Genomic DNA, 19369 nt, shown 5'->3' on the forward strand with positions numbered 1-19369 from the left:
TGAAATAATCTATATAAAGTATTTTGTAAAACTTTAAATATTATATAGATATCAGCTATCATTATCATTATAATTATTATACTGTAATGAGAGGAGCATTCTACATCCTTTGGTAGCCAAGTCCTTGGTCTGATTTCGTTTTAGATGTTTCAATTTTATATCCCACAATTTTTCTTCTATGATAAATATTGCCACTTTAATCAGCATTTTAATATATTTTTGAGTTAGACCTTGAATATGAAATGGTAAATTTTTACTGACTTAGCATATAGAGTGATAGACTTGGAGTCAAAAAGGTTTTGGTTCAAGTCCCCGGTTCTGAGATTTATTAGCTCTGTGACCACAGCAAATAAACACCTTGGGCTTCAATTTCCTCATTGGTAAAAAGAAAGTGATCACACCTCTACATAAATGTGTCCCTAACTCCCAAAGTTGTTGTAAGGGTCAGAGGAGGATATGTAGTACATCCTATATGTCAGTTATTAGCTTTACAGGTATTTTTGTGAATTAACACAATAAAATTAAAACTATACATGATATTCTGTAAGTTCTAAATCTGTTTTAAAAAAGCATAAAAAATGAATGAAAAGAAAGAAAAAAAACATTTAAGGGTCCACCATGTGCCAAGCACAGTGCTAATTAAGTTCTAGGGATACATACATGAAAGTGAGATAGTTCTAGCCCTCAAGTTGCTACATTCTACCATATACAAAAGTGGTAGCCAGGGAAGGGAGATGTTTGGAAAGTCAGAGGGATGATGAGTTGATCATGTGACACAGGCTTTACAAAATAATGGAAGTATGATACTATGGATTCTGAGCTCAGAGAAAGAAGATGACAAGATGGCTGAAGTGAACAATTGGATGGAATATGAAAGTCTCTCCTGGTAGTCTGGGGTTGTCTGTATATACTGGACTAGTTGAATTTGTCTTCATTCACTTACTCATCAAGAAAGCTCTGTGAAGATGGGAGCTATAAATCTAAATGAATGAATTCCTTTATATGTGGTTGGGAGTGGGGCATTATTTTTTCTAACTACTTAGCCTGGAGGTGTTATGTCTGGTGGTAAGAAGTCTGTAGTACAGTGGATAGCAAGATTACAAGGGTAGTTGGATAGATGGAATATAAAGCCTGTGGTCTATATTTTTTTACTTAACCTTTTTAACTAATTTTAGCTTTTTCACTGTAATGACTTCTTTACAACTAATTATCACATCTTTGCACTTCTATCTTTTCCTTCACTTTCCTTCACACTTAGAAATGGAACTGCCAAAAGTAATTATGGCCAGCAATAAGAAATTGTTGCTTTCTCTAGGATATGCTCTCAAATCCTTAAGCATTTGTAGGTCTGCCCCCATGGACAAAGAAAATGGTGCTATGACAAGGATGGAATATAACCTTAGCTCTGTATAAAGGACATTTCATAAGATAGAATTCCCTCTAATCTATTCTCCACTCAGTTTAGGGAGAGGGGAGAGATGAATGTGATCCAGTGTAATTTTTGCCAGGAAGTTTTCTATTTTCTCAACTATGTATGTAAGCCAGTATCTCAAAGGATCAGAGCCCACTGTCAGGTGTTTCTCCTACTCTATCCAGCACAAAGTGAGAGAATATCTGAGCAAAGTATCAGGAACTTTCTTCATTTCTCTTCTTTTTTATTCTCTCCTTCTCTACCCTTTCCTCCCCATTCTCTCCTTCTTCCCTTCAGCTTTCTTACTGTCTTGTTAGCTTGTATCTCATTTCTGTCTATTTATCTGGTACCCCAATTTGTCTATCTCTGCAATACTCAGCAAGTCTCACATTCTCCCCACCCCCATAAATGAGGATTTTAATATATTAGACTTCTCTCTGCCAGAGTGTACTAGAAATAGTAGAAGTATAAGTTGTTTTCAACATCTCCCCTCTTTCTTAAGGAAGCAGTTCTGTTTTTTTCCCCCCTAGGAGAGGCCCTGGAGATCAGACCATTTTTGCAAATGTTAAGAAGTTGAATTCAAATATTCCCTTAATGTCTCAGGATCCCCTATTCCAAAAAAGGTCCTCAGATATTCACCGAAGTATGACTCTCTGCTAGTCCGCTTTAGCAGCAAGAGCAGGTTTATTTATTTGTACATTTAAAAAATGGTATATCGAAATGATGCCAACACTATATTAATAACAAGACATGGTGGCAAGCTGCCATGTTTATTTGCCTTGCCAAATAGAACAAAACTGTCTAAAAGTTCCTTGGATAAGTAGAGCTGTTGAGAGTCAAGTCATCAAAACATACGATGTGAGAGGTATCATAGGATCATAAATTTAGAGTTGGAGGGACTTTAAAGGGATTTAGTCCAGAGAGAAAGTAGTTTACCCAAGATCCCACAGGTACAAAGTAACTTTCAGGATTAAAACCCTGGTCCTCCGATTCTAAATAAAGCATATGCAAGAGTATAGTTCTCCAGAAATTATGCTGAGGGCCACTTCCTATCGAAGTTTCAGTGCAGCATTGAACAAGTCAGATGCAATGAGTTGGTGGTTTGTTTGGTTTTGTTTTAGAATAGATTCTGTTATGGCTGTTGTTTTTAAGGCAGCATTTATTTCAGGAATTTGAAATGAGATACCAATTAGGAAGGAGGCCATGGATAAAAGAAAGTACAAAGTCATGCCTTAATAAAGTATAAGTGAATCAGATTTCAGCTTACGTGTAAAGCATAGTGAACAAGGCGATGAAGTACTCAGTAACCACAGAGAAAGTTACAGTCAGTAAAAGAGGGCCATTAATCTATTCTAAGTGATGGGGATGAGGTTACTTTTCAAAGTTTTTCACCGACTAAAAGGATAATTTACTTTACTTCTCACATTCATCACAAGACATTTTCATTCATTTGAAACATGTGCCCTAGATAGCCTGATGCTTACATAATGTTTGCCTCTTGCTAATAAAATATAATTCCCTATTCATTTTTTTTCCTAAATGGAATATTTTGTAAACCATTATGAAAATATTCTTATAGGTCAAAGAAAAAACTTTAGACATGCAGCAAGAAAAACACCCGGAATGTGCAAAATAAGTAAATTTCAGCATTATTTAAGGAGAAAAATTCAGATTTCTAAAAGATATTAACTGAAAATGAAATAAATATACCCCCAAGATTTCAGTATTCATATATGTAACCTGTTTCAGAGACTCAAAGTAAAGTATTCTTTGTGAAGGCATAGTGAAAAGAACTTTTGATTTAATCATTTGTTTACATAATTTAACAAATTTTTTTCTGTCAAATATAAAGTATGCTCCATTTGCCTGGTTATTTATACAGCTTTTAAAAATTAAACATGGTAGAGACATTGGATAGTACCAATTTATGTGGAATATATTGATTCTTAGATTAAATAGTTTATCCTTTTTGGCATAATAAGATGGTATATAAAATTGTGAATTTTTTTTACCAAAAATATAGTTCTAAGAAGATGCAGAAATGAAAACTTATAAGTCCTTGTTGAAATATATTCATATGAACAAATTAATAATATTAAAAACATAGTAGTATTAACTGAAGTTGAAAGACAAAACCCAATAAAGAATGCTGTATAGCATTACAAAGTCCTTTTTTTTTTCTTTTAGAGATCCCTAGATAATAGAATAGGTGGAAAACTATAATAATTAATATCTGTGAATTAGTGTTCCCATCTAGGACAGTCTGTTGGTTTGTTTGTTTTTACCTCATCTGAGGTGAGCTTTTACCCAATTTCTGTCTCCCCCTCTTTTTGTTAGCCCATCCCTTTCTCAGGGGTATTACCTCCCCTACTTCTATTCTGTGGAATTCTGTAAGCATTCCTGATTTCATAACCATCACATATTGCACCTTCTTTACAGCTAAGGAGTTGGTTGATCTTCAAAAGTTGACAAAGCCCCAGAATTAGTCACCCCTGGGCCAATCTGCTGAAGTAATTCTCCAAACTGAGCTTCTCTGACTCTTGGGTTATAGACATGCTATGCATTGCCATATATGCCCTTTTCAGCTAGGTAACATCTGTCATAGCTTACATGTTACTGAGGTATCAGAGAATTTTAGTAATCCATTGAAGATTCCATTATTTTCAGTAATAGTAATCCTATAGTAACAGGTAGTCATATTAGTAATCATATTGTAATATGTAATCATATTATTTTTATAGAATTATAAGGTTTGCAAAGTGCTTTACAAATATTATCCATTTTGCTCTCACAACATTAGGGGGTATATTCTATTATTATCTCCAATTTACAGATAAAGAAACTCAGGCCAACAATAGAATAAGTGACTTACCTAAAGTTCCACAGCTAATAAGTCGTGGCAGGTTGGTAGTACAGTGGACAGATCTCAGGCCTGGAGTCAGAACACTTAAGTTCAAATCCAGTCTCAGTCACCTACTAGCTATATGACCTGCACAAGTCACTTATCTCTATTTATCTCAGTTTCCTGATACAGACTACCTCATAAGAATATTGTGAAAATAAAACGAGATAAGATTTGTGAAGTGCTTAGTACAGTGCCTATCATATTGTAGATGCCTAATAAATGCTTATCCTTCCCTTACTCCTCTTCTTGCTAAGTATCCAAGACCAAATTTTAATTCAAGTTTTCCAGAATCCAGGTTCAGTGCTTTAGTGACTAAACTACCTAACCTCCTTTGAGTCTGGTTACTCTCAAAAAAATAAAAAATAAAAATACTCAAATTTTTCTTGCACATAGATGAATCAACCCATTGTTGGTTGTGATTCTGATCATTCTTTGACTCAAGGTCATTTAATGAAAACATCTTAAATTAATTTAATGGTTCCACTTAACTTCCTGGTATGCACATCCTTTGATTTTACTATCTCCTACGCATCCTCATATTTCCCAGTGGCCTCATGATCCTCAGCATGAATTTTAGTAAATGCCTAAATACACTCAACCATGTAAACTCTAATAAGAGCCTGATGTTTAGCTTTGATACAATGATTGTCAGAACTCATCAGCATTGCACCACTGCACATCTGCGGTCTGGAGGCAACCCCCAAACTAATAGGGAAAAATCCAGTCCAACCACACACAGTCACCATGAGCATTCACCATTTTCCTACTACCCCGATAGGCAGACATTCTAATTTGACAAAGCAGCACACAAAGATTCTGCTTCAGAGATCATAAACAGTTGCTGCTTTCTAATTTTTGCTCAGGCTTTATTAGCAGCATGCATCTTTTGGTTTTTATACAGTTAAAAACAAGGTTGAGTTATTCCAACTTTTCATAGGTTGCAATCAAAACTATCTTTCAAAATCAAATGTTTGTGAAATGGACGATAGAGCTCAATTTTTACATTTTCAAATTGCCAAATAAAATAAATTATTTCAGTGTCAAAAATAGGAAACAGCCTCCATTCTGTCAGACCAGACTTCAAAAAAGGAAAAAAGTCAGCTGACTGGTAATTCATTCTTCATGACTCTCCATGAGCTCAAGATTATCACCGTTATCTCTTAATCTGGGAGTGATCAGATTTTTGAGCAACTGTTTCCCAGGAACAAATCTCATATAAAATAGGATGACAATTCATTAACCTGCATTCACTTCTATTGAACAACCAAGCTACTTTTCCATAAAAGGGATGCTCAGGTCCACTTTTCAGGCTATCTTCTTTCTGGTATCAATAGTCATCTAGAAAGATTAGAAGTTGCAATTATATTAGCAGAAAAAAAAGTTGGCCTATTTCTTGGGATATTGGATGAGATTTCAACCCAGGGCCTCTGACTCCAGAGGCAGTGAACTTTCCATTGTATTAATCTCATTTGCTCTTACTTTGTGAGTCAATAAACATTTATTAATAAACTTACTATGTGCCAGGCACTATGCTAAGCATTGGGGATACATATAAAGTTAAAAGACAATCCTTGCTCTCAAGGATCTCACAGTCCACTGGGAAGACAACATGCAAACAATTACGTACAAATAATCTATGTACAGGGTCAATTGGAAATAATTAACCGAGTGAAGGCATTAAAATTAAGAGGAAAGAGGTAAAGATTTCTAGCAAAATGAAGAATCTGAAACGATACTTGAAGGAAATTGAGAAATCAGGAGGCAGAGATGAGAAGGGAAAGAATTCCAGGCATGGGGAACAGCAAATGAAAATTACTGGAGAAGGGATGTGGAATATCTTGTTCTGTGAACAGGAAGAACTCCAGTGTCATTGTATTGCACAATGCATGGGAGTATGTAAGGTATAAGAAAACTAGAAAGGTAGGGAGGGGCCAGGTAATGAAAATCTTTGAATGCCAAACAGAGGAGTTTATGTTTGATCCCAGAGGTGATAGTGAGCAGGAGAGTGACATGGTCAGAACTGCATTTTAGGAAGATAGATCACTTTGACAATTGAGTGGAGGATGTACTGAAATAGGAAGAGACTTGTGGCAGGGACCCTAATCAACAGAATATTGCAATACTCCAAGCAGGAGGAGATGCTGTCTTATACCAAAATGGTGGCAGAAACAAAAGAAAAAAGGAGATATATGTAAGAGACCTTAAGAAGACAAAACAGATTGGATATGATGGTGATGACAGAGAGTGAAGAATTGATGATGATACCTAGACTGTAACCCTGGGTGACTGAGAGTCTTGTAGTGGCCTTGAAAGTAGTTTGGACATTTGGAAGGGGAGAAGGTTAGGGGAAGGAATGATTACCATTTTGGACATATTGAGTTTAAGATGTCTACAGGAGAGCCACTTTGAGAAGTTCAATAGGCAGCTGAACATGTGAGACTGAGGGTCAACACAGAGGTTTGGAATGGATGAGTAAATTTGATGATCAACAGAGTAATATTACTTCATTATTAATCGAATCCGTGGGAGCTGATGAGATCACCAAGGGAAACAGAATACAGGAAAAGAGCTCAAGCAAAGCCCTATGGTTATGGGATGTGACCTAGATGAGGGTTCAGCAAAACAGCCTAAGGAATGGTGAGACAGGTAGAAGAACCAGGAGACAAGTAGTATCACAAAATGCTAGAGAGAAAAAAAAAATTATCGAGGAGAAGAGGGTGATGACAATGTCAAAGACTGCAGAGAGGTTGAGAAGGATGAAGACTGAAAAATGACATTAGATTTGACAATTAAAAGATCATTAGTAACTTTGGAGAAAGCACTGTTAGTTCAATAATGAGACTGGAAGCTAGACTGGAGAGAGTTAAGAGAGTGATAAGAAAGGAAGTATAGGTATCCATTATAGATGGCCTTCTCAAGGAGTTTAGCCACAAAAGTGAGAAGAAATATGGACTAATAAGTAAAAAAGATGCATGGGTCAAGTGAGAGTATTTTAAGGACTGAGGAGACATGGGTATGTTTATAGATAGTAGAGAAGCCGACAGTAGATAAGGAAAGAGATTTGAATATGAATGCATATAATAATAGAGAGGGTAATCTTCTGAAGAAAGTGGAATGGAATGGGATTACCTATGCATATAGAAGTTTTGACCTCAACAAGGAGAAGGATCACCTTTTCACAAGAGACATGAGTGAAGGAGGAGATAGCAGCAGAAGGCATCCGGGTGACGTGAGCTGAGGAGCGGAGACAAGGGAGCTCTAGGTGAATGGCCTCATTTCATCTTAAACAGTTAAGAAGGGCAAGTCATGGGAGATTTGAGAAGGGATGAAAATGAGGCCAATTATATGGCTCAAGTGGTAAGTCACCACTGTTCAAGAAATTAATTTTCCAAGAAGGTAGTTTCTTATCATTGACAGCACTATATGCTATATAAAACTTTTAGCTCCTTGAAGGCAGATGCTATTTATTTTTAAAATTATTATCTTCATCACCATTATTTATTATTGCAAGCATTTGCACAGTGACTTCTGTATAGGAGATACATCATGTTGAAGTAAATTAAATGAATGGATAGGTAGATGGTGCCACAGATAATAGTGGGACTATTACATACACATTATCGTTATTTGTGAAAAAAAAGTCCCCAAAGGAGACTCAGTCCAGGTAAAAGCAAGGTCACTTTTTTTGAGATTGTGTTTGGTAAAGCTTTTCTTCATTTTGTCTAATTTTCATCTCCTTTGTATAAGCTAAATATCCAAAAGTCTGTTGAATTTCTGCCACATGTTTAGAGAATACATTAAGCTTAGCAGAATTACATTGGCAGGAACATTATTTCAAAAAAAGCAGATTCAGTGCATTATGAAGCCTCATAATCAGTGGCAGTATCTCCATTTAATTTTCCTTAGGTCTCATTGGTGACATAGATGAAATTCTCAAGGAAATAAATGTAGCTTCTCTTATAAATCTAGGCATAAAATATCCATAAAAGAGATTAGATGGCACCATGCTTACTATACTCTGTTTTAGTTTAAGAACAAAATACAAAATTAACACAAAATTTAAATTTTCTTCAAAGGAGATGACTAGAACCTTCTATTTGTTTTGTCTCCTCCATCAGAATGTGAGCATCTCTAGGATGGGGATTATCTTCTCTGTTTGTTGCATAGCACAGCATTTTATATATTGGAATAGTTTAATGAATACTTTTTCATACATTTGATTGTAGAGCAATGAATTATTGGACAATATACTTTCAAAATATCAAAACTTTGTTCTAGGTTGTGAGTTCCAAGTCCATAGAGAAAACCTGAGGCTATCTGTGATGTTTCTCTGGGAGTTTCAGTTTTTTCAGCCTCTTTCTCATTGTAAATGATCCATGGGAAAACTATGTAGTTCCTTAAAAGTTTGTTTCCAGAGCACAAGTATTAGCAAATAGGAGGTCTGGAGTGGCTAGTGCCAGAATTTCTGATGATGCTCAGTCTAATGAAGTTAAAAAGATGTCAAGCTGTCTTGAAGAACTTTTAGGGAGCTGAGAATGTCTTCTAGTTAGAGTTTTCTTTGTCAAGCAACTCTGTCTGGATCGATCTATCAGAAAGAATTTCAGATCCTTTCTTATCCTAGTAACCCTCTCCTGTATTCATTCTAATTTTTCAATGTCCCTGAAAATGTGATACCAATCATTATACACAATAAGCTATGCAGCCCGATCATGCCAGAAAGACAATTATTGTTCCTGATCTAGATAACAGCTATAAACGGATCGAGTGACTACAGTGTTGAACCTGGAATCAGGAAGACTTGAGTTCAAAGCTGACCTCAGACTCTTATTAGCTGGGTGGCCCTAGACAGTCACTTAATCTCCCTTTGCTTCAGCTTGATTATGGCATTAGAAAAATGACCTTTGCTGACTGAAGTATTAAAGATCTATTGAAATATCCTAAAATAACATTTGCTTTTTTATCATTAATAGATGACATTGTAGGTTTATTTTGAGCTTGTAATGATGTAAAAATTTAGATCTTTAACAGATGAAGTGTTGCTGGATAATCCTTCTAATATAGAATTGGCATAGAAATAGGCATGCTATAATACATGTGTATGGGCACTGCACCTGCCCTCTCCCCTTTCACCGTCTTCCTGTGGGCTGACTCACTTACCCCAGTTGTACTAACCATGACAGAAAAAGAGGTTTTCTTAAATAGTGGTAGCTGCTCTACTCCCAGAGTCCCATAACCACGTTGGGGGGAAACTACATGTTTGCCACTAACAAATAGGACTCCTGAGCCTCCACTGGTTTGCTCTCCATTTAAATAAATCCACCAAAATGGTAGCATTAATTCTTAATCATGAAAAATTTACTAAATAATAACCATAATATAACTGTCCAAGTATAAAATCTGGTCATACTCTCCTAACAATATATACAGAGCCCATGGGGAAGAAAGGGCACAAATTCATAGAAGGCTAAGTTTGCCACTTAGAAGGGGGGCCATAAATGAATTCATATGCAAAGATCACCATGACTAGCTCATAGGCTTTGATATTGTTGGTCTTAGGTCAACTCTGCACCAACACTCACTTTCTGAGTGGGACGTCTTCTCTACAGTCTGATCTATTTAAAGCGCTGCTTTGTTGGGTTCCAAAGCAGAGTTATGCTCTTTTAGCTAAATTAGTTAAGCTAAGTCTAGGATCTTCATGCTATTCAGTAGCTTGTGCCAACTCTGAGAGTTTTCCCATCTCAAACTGTAGGTGACATTAAGCACAAATTAATGTCTCAGTACCCCCGCCCCTGGGCAGTGCATTAAGACTATAAATTGCAAAACTAATATGCATCCTATTTGATGAAACAACCAATTTGGTTAAAAAAAAGTTGGCACAAAAAATATCAAGTTATTTCCTGTTATTATTCTTTCTGGGGCAGGTGTTGCTATCTCTAAAAAGGTAAGAGAAAGGGGGAAATCAGTATTCTATTTAGGTTCTTTGCAACTAAAGAAGTTTATATGAATATTACATCTGTAGTTGGATATTCTAAGAGAGCCTAGCAAAATAAGAAGTTTATGTGAAACCTGAACTCGTTGTGACATTCTGATTATAATTCTCTTACACCTGAAAAGGAAAGAAAGCACAAAATCACTAAAGGTTGAAAACGTAATTAGTTTCACAAGAAGTATTACAAGTTTATAATATTTTGTATCCAAATCTAAACCTTTAAGTACTTTGAGAGGTAAGGTGATTAATACATAATCTTGGTGTATATTATAAAAATGCCAATCAAAATTATTGCAGAACTAAGCCAGGGTGAATTAAAGATTAGAAGCTAAAAAATAGCTTAAGACTTATGTTACTTGATCTTTCCTGTCAGGTAGTTCTTTTCCCATTTATATTGCTGCGTTTGGCATTGTAACTAGTGTCATGTTCTAATGCTTTACACTGTTAGAGTCACTAGAAATGAATTTTTGCTTCTTCATAGTTCCCATTTGTTCCTTTAGCATTACAAATGCACATACACATACATGGTAAGGGAGAAGTATGGCATACTTAAATTTGACTATTACATACTCATCACAAATTAGAATAAACCCCAGGTTGAGAAATACATGACCTTTGCCTTTACTCTAGGAACAAATGAAACATTTAATTATATACCCTTTGGTGAATTTTCCTTAGTTTGGTCATTTTGTCCTTGATTGTGTTCGTGGGATGGTATCCTTATAAATCACTTCTAATAAGTACGTACCCACACACGCGGATGAGCTGGATAATTCTCTGTGGCTAAAATATCCAATCTACGCAAGAACTGCGTGTTCTGACTTTCAGGAGTTTATGCCATGCATTGCTAATGAATCCATTTTTGAAATGGCCTGAGACTCTGTGTGAGTCTAGGCATAGTCATTTAATCTCTTTATTTATGGATTTCCTGACTTGAACTTGAGTGATATTTATTAATTGTCCCAAAGTCTAGACTTGTGGATTGTCTCTGGAATATTTTTTAAAGTTTACTCAAAATACTAAAAATTGATGGTTACAACTAGGCTCACTACATTACACCATTTACAGTCGCCAAATACTTGAACTCTTCTCTCCACGTCTATCCTTTACTGTGGAGTTTACCAAGCTATACTAATTTATCCAAGATTAGGCCTTAAGGTACATTAGAGATTATCCAGGCTCTCTTTGTCTCTGTGTCCTGTGTCAGTCTGCCTGTCTCTGCCTTTATCTCTGGGTCTCTAACTCTGTGCTTCTCTGTCTTTGCCTCTACATCTCTCAGATGAAATACCATAAAGTCTTAAAATTTTAATATGTAGCATTATAGCAGAACAGAAAGGCCCCATGCTAAAAGGAGGAAATACATACATACATACATACATACATATATATATATCCATATTTGAAAAGCAACACTATAACCTTTACTTTAAAGTCATTAAAAATTGGATGCTAAAAATGCTTGTTAAATGTAATGTTAATTTAAATATCATTATATTTATTCATTATCCCATATATGTTAACTTTATCCTGTTGGCCCCTTAGATGACAAGGACGTGCACCAAATTTCTGAAACTTCAGCCATATCTTGGCATAGAAGGTAGTGATTTGTTTGTGGAGCTTAAAAGACTTCAGTTCCTGCCTCTAACACACAGTAGTTGTTAGTTAGTGCACAAGTCACTAATATTCATAGTGAATATTAATATTAATTAGTATTAATTTTTAAATAAAAAAATTCAGTTTTGTACATTGGGTGCTTGATTTCCTGCAAAGGGTTACATGCTAAGATGGGTGGGCTTGGACAGATGTTCCTACATGCACAGAACTGAATAAAGTAGATCTCTGGAGAGAATTCCTAGTGTGCCTGTGATGTAAAAGGGAGTAAGAGGAACAACTAATTTAGGACCAGGGATTTATCCAGTTGTACCTCAAGGTAGGTCTGGAATTGGGGACAAAAGAGAGACGGCTGTTCTCAGTGGTAGTCACTGCCATGTAGTGGGTGCTTGTCGAGCCTGGAGAGTCTTCTGTACCATGGCCTCTCACTCCCCTGGGCCCAAGCAGGGACTCTTGGGGCGGGGAGACAGCGCAGCCATTGTCCGTTTCACCTGCTCTGCATGTTCTGGGTTGCCTATGAGTATGGAGCCTCTGCTGTTTGGTGCTACAGCTCCCTCCTCTTCCTCCTCTTCACTCTCCACTGGAGGGTCAAGCAAGTGCAGCACTAGAGCTAAGATATGCTCCTGAATGTCAGTGCCGGCATCTTCAATACCTGCTGCTGGTGCCAGCTCTACTTCTAATTGCTCAGGGTCCCAGTAGGAATAGTGTGTTCAGCCTTACCCCAAGTCTTCAGGCTCTTCCTCAGGTTTTTCACTGTTCTGGTTGCCTGCGTCATGTGTGGGGCCTTAATGCTGCCCCAGATCCTCATTCTGGATTGGAAAGATCTGCTCAGGACCCCTAGGACCACTGCTGCCATCCAGGCCCCAGGATGCTCCAAGCCCATGGATGAACAAACACCCTAACTTTTGGGGATGGACTATTGAAGATTATTCAGAGTAGATGTTGATCTGAATTGGTGTTGTAGAGGAATTTCAATGCCCAGACTCCCTTACATTCATGAAATCATAGGTACAGGTCTAAAGAAAAGGGGGAAGGGAAAACAGGAGGGGTGGTGGCATATGTATATCATTATATTGGATCCCTGCTTTCTAGTCTTGGTGACGAATATAAGGTACTCATCAGCTCTGTAGCATTATGGGGAGAATGAGAAAGAGCTAAGGGGAGTACTATCTGGAAGAGAGGGTCTTCCTATTGAGAAAATCCATTTGAGCATTATGTTATTTATTCTCTGCCAAAAAGCTTTAAAGGCAACTTAAGCAAAACTGTTTAAGCAATTTCATTAATCCTTAGGAGAAGAAGGAAGTTGATGTTTAATGTCTCATTGAATTATTGACAGAATGACAAATTGATCTATTTCCAACTTACTGTCAACATACAGATCCCTGTTTTAGTATATGATCAGGAAGAAAATTCATACATTTATAGCCTTAACTTGCATCTTTGAGGTAGATTTATACAATAGGGCCCAATAGTTTTATGGAATGTTCCCAGTTAGAGAGCAAAACTCTCAAACAATGGGCTTTCCTATCCTAGGAAAGGCTGCACTACCTTGTGTGGCTCCCATTGTGCCCCCATGGAGCAAATCCAGTAACCCAAGGACAGACTGGAACATGAGTGTTTATAAGAAACTATTTCAAATCCGGTATATATATTCTTTAAGAGAATAAACATAAGAAAATATAAATGGAAGTAAGGCTGAGCCAGTGGCTGGTTTGTTTCTCTCTGTGCTCCTGCTCTTGGGAAGCTAAACTCACAGGCACCTCCTCACTTGTCCATTCCAACACAGATCATTTCTCATGGTCTTACAAAAGGAAACTGTAGATGTGGCATTCATCAACTGCTGTTCCTATCTCATGCCACTGCTATAGAATAATCACAACCTCTCTCTTCCCTCCTCATTCTCCTGATAAGTCACTCCTACTGACATATAACCAATTAAAAAAAAAAAACCCAAACCCATCTCTGACCCTATATACTTGCCCAAGGACTACTCTCATGAGTTTCTTTTCTTCCAAAACTGGAACTACAAAGCCCAGTGTTTTTTGTTTGTATGTATATATGTTGCTGTTTGTTTGTGGCCAATCTCATTTACCAGAGATTGTTACAAATTCAAAATCAATTTTAGCCCCTCGTTTATATCCACTGTGGGGAATTTTATGACATATTTATGCCCCTCCTTCCTAGTAGGTCAGTTAGTAAGCATTTATTAAATATTCACTACATGCTAGGCACTGTGCCAAGGGCAGGCGATACAAAGAAAGACAAAAAATATGGTCCCTGGCCTCAAGGAACTCTGATTATAATAAAGGTGGATAATATGTGGCAGCTAGGTGGGGCAGTAGATAGAGCACAAGACCTAGAGTCAGTTAGAAATGACTGAAATAATGGAACAAAGACAATGGATAACATGTAAATAACTGTGTGCCTACAAAATATCTACAGTGTAAATGGATGCCATGGGGTTCCTCCTGCAGAAGGTGAGATTTGAGCTGGGGAGAGCATTCAAAGCATGGGAGACAACTAGTGAAAAGGCTCAGAGGAGCTCATCTGTCATGTCCAACTCTTCATGACCCCTTTTGGGGATTTCTTGGCAAAGATAGTGGAGTGGTTTCCCATTTCCTTCTACAGATCACTTTACAGATGAGGAAACAGAGGCAGACAGGGTTAAATGACTTGCCCAGGGTCACACAGTTGGTAAATGTCTGAGGCTGGATTTGAACTTAGGAAGATGAGTTTTCCTAGCTTGGTCCTCTAGTCACTGTGCCCTCTAGCTGCCCTGACTCAGGAGATGGAGCCTTAAATGATAAACAGTTAAGTCCAGTTTTGATGGGTTGTCATGTATATGGAAAGAAATAAAGTTTAAGAATACTGAAAATGCAGGAAGGGTGAAGAGGCTGTGAATGGTTTTAAATGCCAGACAAAGTGTGTAGCCCTGGTGATAATAGAGAGGGGCTAAAATGTCACTTGATAAGACTTGTCCTTTAGAAAAATTACTTTGGCAGATGAATAGAGGGTGAGCTGGAGTGGAGGTAGACTCGAGGTTGGTCAATCAGAAGGCTATTGCAATAGTCTAGGGCAAGTGTGAGGACCTGTGGCCTTGAGACCACATGTAACCCCCTAGGTGCTCAAGTGTGGCCCCTTTAATGAGTTTGGATTCAGTCAAGGGGAAATGCTTGAGGATCTAGAGGTCACATGTGGCCCTGACGCCACAGGTTTCCCACCCCTGGTTCAGGGGGTCGTGTTGAGGCTAAGGTAGCTGAGTCTTTGAAGGAGAGAAAGGGATGCATAGAAGAGATGTTGTGATGGTAGAAGCAGCAGTGTTGGACAACTGACTGGTTATGTGGGGTGAATGTAAACAGACAAATGGTGAGTGTGAGTGAGAAGAAATGGACACATGTAGTGTGGGAGTCTGGGAAATTGGGAGAATGACAGTAAGAGAAGAGTTCAGAGGAGAGTAAAGTTTTGGGAGAAAGAATGAATTCTTTTAGACATAGGTATTCATACATATGTGTAAACAGGATCACAGATGCAAGGTGGAAAGAAAACTTAGAAGTCATGTAAGACATTCCTCTGATTTTGGTGGAAGAACAGAAGCCTAGAGAGATTATTGACTTCTCTAAGGTCACAAGGGTACCAGACAATAGAACTAGATTAAGTGTCCAAGTGCTCTTTCCACTACACTTTGCTGATTATCTGCAACGTATCAGAATGCTATTTTGTTTTCTAGGCTCAAAAGAAGCAATGTATAAACCAAGCTTTGTAGATTTTTATGGATTCAATAAAAATTTTAATACTTTAAATTACATAAAAATTATTCTGTTCCTTAACATGTTTCCTACTTGTGAAGTAACTATTTTTCAATAAATTAATTTAAGACAAATATAGTAGTATATGTGAAGCTTAAAGGGGAATTAGTAAATTATATATTATCTATACATTTCTGTACCCATATATATTATATATCGTCCACGTATAGACATAGACCTATTTAATACAAGTATATGTGTATATTCAGTTAGTAATTAAACTTTGCTCTCCAAAGCATTCTTGCCCACTAGGGGGCACTGGTGTTCTTGATTTACCATTTCCATAAATCTAAATCTAGATGAAATTTCTTTTCAAAAGTGAAAGAATGAATGTATTTAATAATTAGTAAACAAATCATAATCAGGACAGAAATGCTGTGGGCCATTAAAATTGAATTCCAACCCATTTCAAAGTAAATACAATTATCTCAATTCATTTCAATACAAAAAGAAACATGAAATAAAACATCAAAATTCTCATTTATACTCTTTGTCTCACTTTAGAAATAAGTAGAGGAGAAACATTCTGCCCACAATATGCTGTTATTTCTGTGATGATTATCAGTTTATATAAGACACATACACAAAAAAAGAAGCACATCTGGATTTCAAAAGAAAATTTAAAAGAAAAAGACTTTAAGCCATCAATCTTTCGTAGTTAAATGAACTTTCCACTATCCTGTTCCAGTTGCTTTTCTCAATGACGATAAGCTGATGGATTTGTTTTAAAAGGATTTATAATGCTACAACCTCACCTAGAGCTTTTCTCTTTCTCTATAAAACAAACAATTTAATACGACTCTACCAATGTCATAATAACTCCCATTCCTCTAATAACTACTTCTTGATTGGGAATCAGCTGAAACTAAGTTATTGCATGTTTTCTATTTATGTAAACTATATTAAATCTTTCACGCCAATTCTGCAGAAGTTATTGCTTCAGTATATCAAGTAATAAGCTAGTGGTCAAAAATAGTTAATGAAACCTAAAAAGGACCTAATCTGTTAATGAATAGTTTAGTTATAGGAAAAATGTATAATATTTAGTAGATATTATATCTTATTCAACATCTCTACAGTATAATTTAAAAGTAAAACCATGAATCTATATGTTGCAACCAATGGTATGGTAGAAGATCAATACATGCAACAGGAAATCTTGGGTTTGAGTCACAGTTCTAACACTTAATAAAGAGTTTTGTTACCTCCAGCAAGCCACTTAAGCTTCAAGATCCTCAACTTAAAATGAGTGAGATTGATCAACCAAATCTCAAAGTTGCCTTACAGCTTCAACATTCTGCGATTCTATAATATACACAAATGACAATTCAGAAATCAACAAAGAATATTTCCCTTTAAATTTTTCTTTCTAACAATCCACACTGGAATTCTATGGTTTACTTATTGCTATCTATTGTTTAACAAGTTTTCCCTTGGTTAGACATAATGAGAAATAGTTTAAAAGTGTTTTCTCTACTTTCATCAGTGTTAGAATTTTACAGTTGAACTGTATGTCAAAATATTTAGTTTAGTCAATACGTTGAGATTCTTAGCCAGCTAATCAGGAAAGGGAGCTTACTGAAAATAATTAGTAACAGGCTACTACTAAAATGTAATAAAATCCATCAATCAGTGGCTCTAGTACTGCTTTCCATTGTCATAGTCACTGTGGATATTGTTATGTTGGTTCAGCTTACTTCCCTCTCTATTAGTTAATGTAAGTCCTTCTGCGCTTCTCTGCATTTATCATATTCATCATTTTTAACAGCATAGTGATATGCCCTTGCATCCATCTACAGCAATTTGCTTAGCCTTTCTCCCAGTCAATGGGCATCTATTTTGCCCCAATTCTTTCTTAAGATAAAACATTCAAAAGTTTGTCTGTAGGAGATAGTGATTTGAAAGAGGGTGTAATGCACTGGAAAGAGTGCCGAACTTGGGGTCAGAGAGGTGGGGTTCACTGTTTATTTATCTTATGGACCTGGGCTGTTCAATCACCTCTCTGAACCTTCATTTCTTCATCTTTAAAATGAAAGTATTAGACTAATAACTTCAAAGTTTCCTTTCAACTTTGGATCCACCTATTAGCCACCTTCTAATCAGACAACAAATGAAATTTTAATTTAATTAATTAAATGAAATTTAAATTAAATTAAAAGTTATGGAAAAAGAATAAAGTCGTTTTGGTATCCATTTTCCTCAGTTAGGGAACTAGTTTATTTTACCAGCTGAGAAAGACATCTCTCTTTAGAAAAACTAGCTTTGTATACGTCAATGTACTTCTACATACCCTCAATACCTTATCACTTAATGTCCATTAGGGCAATCACACCATGCACAAAAATTGTAAGTTTAGCCCATGGAGGACAGCTAGAAGTCATGAGGACAAAGGAAAACCCAACCAGCAGGTGGAGTTCTCTCACCAGAAGTAGAAACTTTGAAGCCTGTACTGTATGGGAACCTGAATTCAGCCATATTACCTGGAAGATGACAGTCATCAGATCACGATTCAGAGTTACACAGGGACTTTAGTGATAACCAGGTCTGACCCCTGCATTTTATAGGTTCATCAGATCATAGCTCAATAGCTGGAAGGAACTTCAAGATCATTCAGACCTCCTCATTTTAGAAATAAAGAAAATGAGACCAGAAGATAATAATACCAATGACAATCAGGGCAATAATAAAAGGGCAATAAGAAGTTAGCATTTAATAGTGGTTTAATGTTTGTATTACTATAAATATATAACATATATTATGTAACATATGTTGTATGTATTGATGTATGTATGTATATTATACGTATATATGTATATAATATCTCATTTGATATTTACAACTGTGTTAAGTTGTTGTTCAGTCATGTCTGATTCTTTGTGACCCCATTTGGAATTATCTTGGCAAAGATACCAGAGTGATTTGCTATTTCCTCCTCCAGCTCATTCTACAGATGAGGAAACTGAGGCAAATGGGGTTAAGTACCATGACCAGGGGCACACAGCTAGTGAATCTCTGAGGCTAAATTTGAACTCAGGAAGATAAATCTTCCTGATTCCAAGCCCAGGGCTCTATCCACTGTGCCACCATGCTGCCCACAATATTTGGTGAATGCTATTATTATGCCCATTCTAAAGATAAGGAAATGTTATGAGTTTAAATTGTTTGCCCAGAGTGGCACAGCAATAAATGTCCGAGGCAGATTTTGAATTGTTCAGGTCTCCCTGACTCCCGGACCAATGCTTTATCTATCCACTATACTACCTAAGTGCTGTGGCATGCCTAACTTCCTCAAAGTCACACAAATAGTAAGTAGCAGAGCCTGACTAGGAACTCATGATCTCTGACTTCACTGTGTGTTCTAGTACACACACTAGCATTTTATTCCCATACTCTCAGCAGCTGAATAATTGTGAAGTAGCAATAATTAAAAAAAAACCAATATTACTATAATACACAAGACTTTTATAGAATAATTTGGGGGAGTGCAAGTATGTGGGGGTATGTCTGTGAGGAAGGGTCAGGACCTTTGGTTCTTTGGTTTTAGACTCTCCTAGTGTGAAAACTCCCCCCATGATACAGATTAGCACCTAGCTTACAATTTAGAATTTTAAAGAATTAATTATCTGGAGGATAGAGAGGTTAAATGG

The 19369-nt window shown here is 36.6% G+C and overlaps 1 protein-coding gene and 1 pseudogene across 5 annotated transcripts in view; one reads left to right on the plus strand and one right to left on the minus strand.

Moving 5' to 3' along the window:
• C4H8orf34 (chromosome 4 C8orf34 homolog) overlaps positions 1–19369 on the plus strand; it is a 451431-nt gene that overhangs the window by 195134 nt on the left and 236928 nt on the right. The window lies entirely within an intron of this gene.
• LOC140498744 (male-enhanced antigen 1 pseudogene) lies at positions 11626–13480 on the minus strand (annotated as a pseudogene).

Source organism: Notamacropus eugenii, chromosome 4 (genome assembly GCF_028372415.1).
Source record: "Notamacropus eugenii isolate mMacEug1 chromosome 4, mMacEug1.pri_v2, whole genome shotgun sequence".
Lineage (NCBI taxonomy): Eukaryota > Metazoa > Chordata > Mammalia > Diprotodontia > Macropodidae > Notamacropus > Notamacropus eugenii.